The 7280-nt window shown below is 41.6% G+C and overlaps 1 pseudogene; it reads right to left on the minus strand.

Annotated features, from left to right (window-relative positions):
* Window positions 1-1415: 1415 nt before the first annotated feature.
* On the minus strand, window positions 1416-5427 carry LOC110540915 (toll-like receptor 13; annotated as a pseudogene).
* Window positions 5428-7280: the final 1853 nt, after the last annotated feature.

The raw sequence follows: 7280 nt of genomic DNA on the forward strand, positions 1-7280 counted from the left end.
TTATAGTTTCTGTTGGCACGAGAATCCATATGTCAGCTTTTCCTCCGGACAGAACACAAGAGCTTAGGAGAACTATTGTACAGATCTATCAATTTTGGAAAAAGTGGACTTGATGAATTAGCAGAGTGGTAAGAGTTGCAGAAGACATCACTCAGCCTAGTTGGGCAAATCAGACTTCATAGAAATGCTATCTTAAGACATCTTAAGATAGGTTTAGGAAACCCTAATGGCTGTGATCTGGGGCATCAATCGCAGACCAGAGTCATGCAAGAGAGAAGTCCTTTTCTTTTTTTTAATTGATTTAATTTTACTTTATGCGCATTAGTGTGAAGGTGTCAGATACCTTGTGAGCTGCCATGTGGGTGCTGGGGATTGAACCCGGGTCCTTTAGGAAGAGCAGACAGTGCTCTTAACCACTGAGCCATCTCTCTGGCCCAACAAATCCTTTTGTTTTCCTTATTTTACTTTTTGTTTTTATGTCATTTTCTGTTGCTATGTTGTCTTTGTTTTGTTGTTTCTGTTGTTCTGGGTTCTTAGCAGTACAGTGCTGTTATATGACACTATTCCTGGGGAGACATGAACAAATGTCTACTCACTCCAGATAGAGAACTGACAGCAGACCAAAGTCCAACTTGGTGAACCAATGAGTTTTATTGGGGGTTATTTATAAGAACATGAGTGAGGAGTTACTTATAGGAGCAGAAATGACTCAAGGACCACTGCATCACCAAAGACTACCCAAGCTTGGATGACAGCTTACAAAAGCTGGGAACCTGGAGCCCAGTGCACACCCCTATAGGTAGCTCAACAGGATGGAAAGTGTCTTTTCCAGGTGGCTCAGTTTGTCTGAGAGTCTTCTAGGCAGCAGGGATGCTCTCTGCTTCTTCCAGGCAGCTGGCTTGTCTGAGATATCTCCCAGCACTCTTCACTGCTTATATCACATGGGGGAGGAAAGATCCTAGTAAGTGGTCAGTTTTGGGACTTCATGAAACTATTTGTAGTTGTTTACCTCCTGTCTTAACAAAGTCCCCTGCACGGTGGAATATTTCAATCTCTCCTTAGAATATCCTGTTTTTTTCCCTCCCTGTAAGCATCTGTCTTAAGAAGTTTCCCTCCAAGATGGAAGGTTTTAATCTTGGAGGAAACTGGTCCACAGGAAGCACAGTCACCCATGACAGGAGCTGATACACGTGAAGACTTTTCCTGTTCCCCAGAATTCCGGGTGTCTGGAGTTCCAAATCCTCTTCTTAATAAAATAGGAATTCCTTCCTCATATACAATTCTATATGCCACGGACCGGCCCAGTCGGGCTCCTGGTGTCCAAGGGAGAACAAGGCTTTGGACAGGAAGACACGGTTTTGGCGATGAATTGACAGACAGAGACCAGTGAGGCTTTGGAATCTGCTGCAATTTTTACTGAAGTCAAGCTGATATTTTTATAATGATCTTACAAAAAGGCACCTTAAAGTTGGCATACTTCCCAGAACATTTAGACTTTTACCAAGAATACAGAGTTTACATTTTAACTAAAAAATGTAGTCAAACATAAAGCAGTGCCCACAAGAAATCTTGGCCTAAAAACTTATTGATCAGAGCAAACAAAGAAAAAGAAACCTCAAATGCAGTTTTATTATTGCTAACCAATGAAGAGGAAAGTCAGGAGCTAAGTCAGATGCCTGCCAAAGTCTAAACACACCTTTGTCAACCATCCTCCCATATGTCCTGCTAAAGATTTATTATCTTCCCTAGGAACAAGACAATAAGGGGGGCAAGCTCGAGCCAGCTGTACTTCTTATGCTATTTTTTCCTAAGAAGAAGCCTATTCTTATAATGCCTATTGATACTGAATCTGATTTATTACTTTTCTTAAGTTTATTCTTTTTACATTTTATTCTTATTAAAACCTTTAATGATTTACTAATAATAAATTTCTTTATAGAGTTAGTTGTGTTGTTTTAGGAGTCATAAAGACAGATCAAAAAAACTGCAGCCCCACAACTGCAACCAAAAAAGGGTAGAAATCTCAGAATGCGTCTCTTTGCCAGGCGGGGTGTGTGTGTGTGTGTGTGTGTGTGTGTCTGCAAGGGACCTCCAGAGACCATAATCCCGAAGGACACATATCTCTTAGTCTGAGTAGCGCTATCTATTGACATGCTACACCAGGCGCTGGAGTGGGTGTGGCATCTATACTCGTGGGACCCTGTTCCTGAAAGTTTTCCAAGTAGTCCCTTGCACTCGCCTGATGAACACTATCCAATTGGTCATGGGTCTTCCAGGTGTAAGCAACCCCTGCTTTTGTCCCTGGAGAGTGGGTTCACTTAGTCAGACTCAGCTTACACAAATTTTGGGCAACATTATTCAGCCAGGGTTGGAGTTGTAAGACTTTCAGTCACTCAACAGCAATTTCCTTCTCCACAGTCTCATTGCTCAATACATTTCTAATGCACTCCCAGAGGTGTGGCTGCTGCAGAGTACTGTCTGGCCAAGTGAAAAATGTCTGTTTGTTTATGAGATTCCCGACTCGGTGGTAGATGGACAGCTTATAGTTAAGAATCTCTACAAGGAAGGTGAAGATGATGACATCCTTGTACTCATAGAATATCTTTATGCTGGCCAGCTGGACTTCAATCTGGAACCATTCATTGTGCCGGTAAAGGTTGCTGACCACACTCAATGTTTTACAGCTTGTGTTAATAGCATTCTGGATGTTCTCGAAGATGCCTAGTTCGAAGTCCCGTTGGTGAAGACAGAGCTTGAATGTGGTCTGGTTGCCTTCTTCTAGGGCTGAGAAAGAAATAAACGCATCATACAAGAACTTTTTATCTGTTTTGTGCCATTTAGTAAAGTACCACGCCCTACATATGTACAAACCATACCACGGAGACGAAATTATCTTGGCACTGAACCAAGAGAAGACCGTGGGGGTGAGGACCATACTGAAGGAACAGAAGAAGTAGACCTTTCCCAGGTTATAATTACACATGGCATCATCAAAAGCTGTGAGTAAGCTCTGGCTGTTGAAAGGAGTAGCTCCAAAGGAAAGGGACATGGACCTCCTCTGTGGTCATTGACCAGTTCCTGAACTGCAAATTGTCACAGGTGCATAAGTTTGTTCTCATAGACGTAAAAACCTTCAATGATTTTAGATTCTACAAATGATTTTGATTAATGACTTTCAGGTTGTTGAATCTTAAAGAAAAGACCTAGAGGCTCTGCAAGCTGAAGAACATACCAGGTACCAACGACTCTAAATTGTTATTTTCAAGGCAGAGGGTCTTTAGCCTTTTGAGTTTTTTGGAATAAGGAAGCATTTAAATAGAGACTTTGATTTCCATCTTTTGTTCCTGAGATATCCAACTTTGTGAGATTATTCAGAGGGTCAAATTGCTAATAGTCCAGGAACACCGAGGTTTTTTTTTACCCCCCTAGGACTAATTCCTGCAAACTACTCAACCCTTGGAAAGAGTTGCTCAGAATGAACTGAATCCCATGCTTTTGTCCTCCTATTGTTGTTCTTTGTTTCAATGATGTGAGTTTCATAAATGGAGGCTAAGGAAGGGTCCTACAGGTTTCATATATGATCTAACTAAAACCTAGTTTCAAAACCTGCAGCTTTTCAATGCCCAAGAAAAGGTGTTCATGAAAAAAAAAATATGACAAGCTATTGTCCATAAGGTCAAGATGATATAGGCAAGTGAGACCAGAAAATGCTTTTGGCTCCATAATTTCCAGGCAGCTGTGGGAGAGATCCAAAACTTGGAGTTTTTTCCAGAGGTCGGAAAGTTTCATGGTTGAGAGCCCGTATATTGTTGTCTCCAAGATCTAAGATCTCTAAATTTGGAAATGAGTAAAAGAATACCTGTCAGTTGTTACTATCCAGCACCCAGCTAAGTTAAGCTCCTTCAGTGAAAATAGCCTACTGAAGGCCAGATTATTGAGTTCTATGATGGGGCTTCTTGAAAGAAAGAGAGACTTAAAGCACTTCAAGGGTGAATATGCAAAATCTAGGAAGCTTTTCAACTTGTTGTGGCTCAGATCTACGATGGTCAAGTTCTGTAGGGAACCCCAGGCCCTGTTGCAGATGAAAGAAAGCTGACATTTGTTCAGATTCAGTTTTTGGAGACTAGGCAGAGCATCAAACTCATTGAGATGAACCAAGTCACTGTTTTGGCTCAGGTCAAAGAACAAAAGCCTGATTGATGCACTTTGCTAGAGACGCTTAATGCTCTCTGCATTGGTGGCATTTTTCTGAAAAACCAGTGTCTCTAACATGGGTAGGTTTCTGAGGAGGTGGAAGACAGTTTTCATATTTAAGTGATCGTGTCTAAGCTCGAGGTTACTAAGGTCCATAACCCTTACATTCTGCAGGTACTTAGCTGAAAGCATCTCCAGTTTCACCAACGTTCCACTTGGATTCAAGCTCCTAAGTAGGGGGAGAGTTCCCAGATAAACATCCTGAATGCTTTTGGCTCCATAATTTCCAGGTTGAGAGCCCGGATATTGTTGTCTCCAAGATCTAAGATCTCTAAATTTGGAAATGAGTAAAAGAATACCTGTCAGTTGTTACTATCCAGCACCCAGCTAAGTTAAGCAGGCCAGATTACCTACTGTGGCCGTTCTGGGAAGCACTTAGAGTTGTTAGGTTAGGCAGTGACAAAGCAGAGAAATTTAACTCCATTAGTTTGTTCCCCTGAAAACTCAGGTTGATCAGAGAAACCAATGACGTAGGGCTATGGTCCAAGTAGATGATTCTGTTGTTAGTAAGATCAAGGTGCGCCAGGCATGGAAGATGCTAGACTGCTTCAAGAATACCAGAAAAGTTTGTAATTTTGTTTTGAGATAGCCTCAACTGTTTCAGTTTGACTAGAAGAGTGAAGGCTTTTTTGTGTATACGGGTGAGTATGATTGTGACTCAGGAGCAAGGTCTTCAGGTTAGACAGGCCCTCAAAGGAGTTATCCACACTTTGAATCTTATTTTCTACTAAATTCAGAAGAGTCAAATTTCCAAGTCCCCTAAAGGCACCTTCATCGATCTTCCAAATTAAGTTCCACTCTAGTCTCAAGCCCACCTGAGCAAACAGATTAGTGAAGCTCAAGGGAGGAAGGACTTGAATGTGGTTATTTGTAAGGTTGAGGTGAGTAGTATATCCAGGTATGTCACTAATGGCATCTGTCAAGTTGGTGATCTTCTTCTGAATACAAAACATATGGTGAATATCAAATCCATACTGTGTGCACTTATTGAACCTATATGTCTCTGCCAAGGACAGGAGAGAAAGCTCTACTAACATGGGCAGGAGCTGTAGAGAAGGCACAAGGTTGCTTCCACTCATCTTGACTGCCCTAGGCATCCAGGTTACAACTGGGATAAAAAAATCATTTCTCATATAGGATGCTCATGCTCAAAGGCATGGTCTTTACATATGGACTTTGCTGCAAAGAAAAACAAAAGTTTTTGGCTTAAACTTCTCTTTCCTAATAAGTGTTTTATAGCTGCTTCAAGAAAACAAAAAAACTCAATCCCAACATCAAACTTATTTTTTCCCCCAGAGACAGGGTTTCTCTTTATAACAGGACTGGCTGCTCAGACACTCATTCTGTAGACCAGGCTCTTCTTGAACTCACCTGAGATCTGTTTCCCTCCTGAGTGCTGGGCTAAAAAGGCACGAACCACTGTGCCCAACCCAACTTTCTGTGTTATCAAGGAAGGCTGCCATCTTTTTTCTGCAACCAAAATTTTCAAAATGCAGAGTCAAAGGCGGGCAACAGTGTGTGTCATCTGTACAATAAAGCATCTTCCCCCTCGTCTTGTGGGCTGGTACCTGAAATGCCATCACTGTAGAGGCATTGTAAGGGTGTGTGTGGGGGGGGATGCAATGTCATTTGTGTTGCAAGTCAATATGAATGAGACCATATGATCAATCATTTTACCACAATTTGCATTTGATAGAGGGAGAGGTGAATTGGTAAGCTTTGTACTTGAGCTGAACTGGGAGAGGAAAAGTAGAAGGGGGGGGGCGGCGTTGGGCAGGAGGAAGAACAAGCATTGAGGTAACAATTTAATTTGAGCAAGATGCCCTGACTAGTGAAGTACAGGAACACAATATCTGAGTATTTGTGAGTTTGAAAATTGCTCTATGTGTTTGGTAGCTTTTCTTCCAGTGACCTGCTTGTTTAGCTCCGTTCTGCATTTTCTTTCTTTCTTTTCTTTTTTTTTCTGTGTTTTGTTAGCATTCTTGTATATTCTCTGCATGTTAATCCTTTGTTAATGTCAATGCAATCTATAATTTAACATTGTTCATGAACTCCTTTACTGAAAGAAAAGTATCAGTAGTAATGTAGACTCGAATGAGACAAGTCTCAAGGAAGGATTGTCTAGATCAGATTCACCTGGGAGCGTATCTGTGGGGGATTGTCCTAATTATATTAATTGATATGGAAAGACCTAGTCCAAGAGTGTGTGGCACTATTCCCCGGGGTTGGCAGGATCCTGTAAGAGTAGAGAAAGCAGGCCAAGCAGTGTTCATTCTCTGCCCTTGACTGTGAGTGGAATGTGACCAGAGGCTTCAAGCTCCTGCTGCCCATATGTCACTGCAATGATGGACTACATATGAAAATAGGCTCTGTGAGATGCTATTTTGTGGGGGTCTCTGCAAACACCAGAACTAACAGAGTAACTTAAATCCACATGAAGCAAGAAGGAAATAAGATTCACCATGACTGTTACCCCATGTTGGTTCAAACTTCTAAAGTCTGATATTGGACAGTATATTTTAGGCATATTTAAGTACAGTACAAGTTTGGGAAAATTTTCTGATAATAATTAACTCTGTTTGGACAACAAAGCTTAAAACATGTTTACATTGAAACTCTTTACAAAGAACCTATGGCCACTTTCATAAAGATGGGTTCTGTTGACTCAGAAATAATGCACAAGATAAGGGTCTGGGGAGAATGACTGGGATAAACATAAAAGTCTGTAGGAGTAGGAGTGGCCTGACCCTACAGATAGCCCAGAGGATGGGTTTGATTGACTGAGAAACATAATAAAGATAAAGGTCTAGGAAGGAAGAGTCTAGGGTGAACAAACATAACGGTCTGGGGGATTCAGGCATGGCTAGGCCCTAAGAATAACACAGGTCATGAGGCTTCAAACTACGTCCATTCCCTTGGGTGGAAAACAAGTAAACATGTGCTCATTGAGGAGACTTCCGTGTGTGTGTGTGTGTGTGTGTGTGTGTGTGTGTGTGTGTGCGTGTGTGTGTAAGGGAATGGCTGTT

The sequence above is a fragment of the Meriones unguiculatus genome, chromosome X (assembly GCF_030254825.1).
Source record: "Meriones unguiculatus strain TT.TT164.6M chromosome X, Bangor_MerUng_6.1, whole genome shotgun sequence".
NCBI lineage: Eukaryota > Metazoa > Chordata > Mammalia > Rodentia > Muridae > Meriones > Meriones unguiculatus.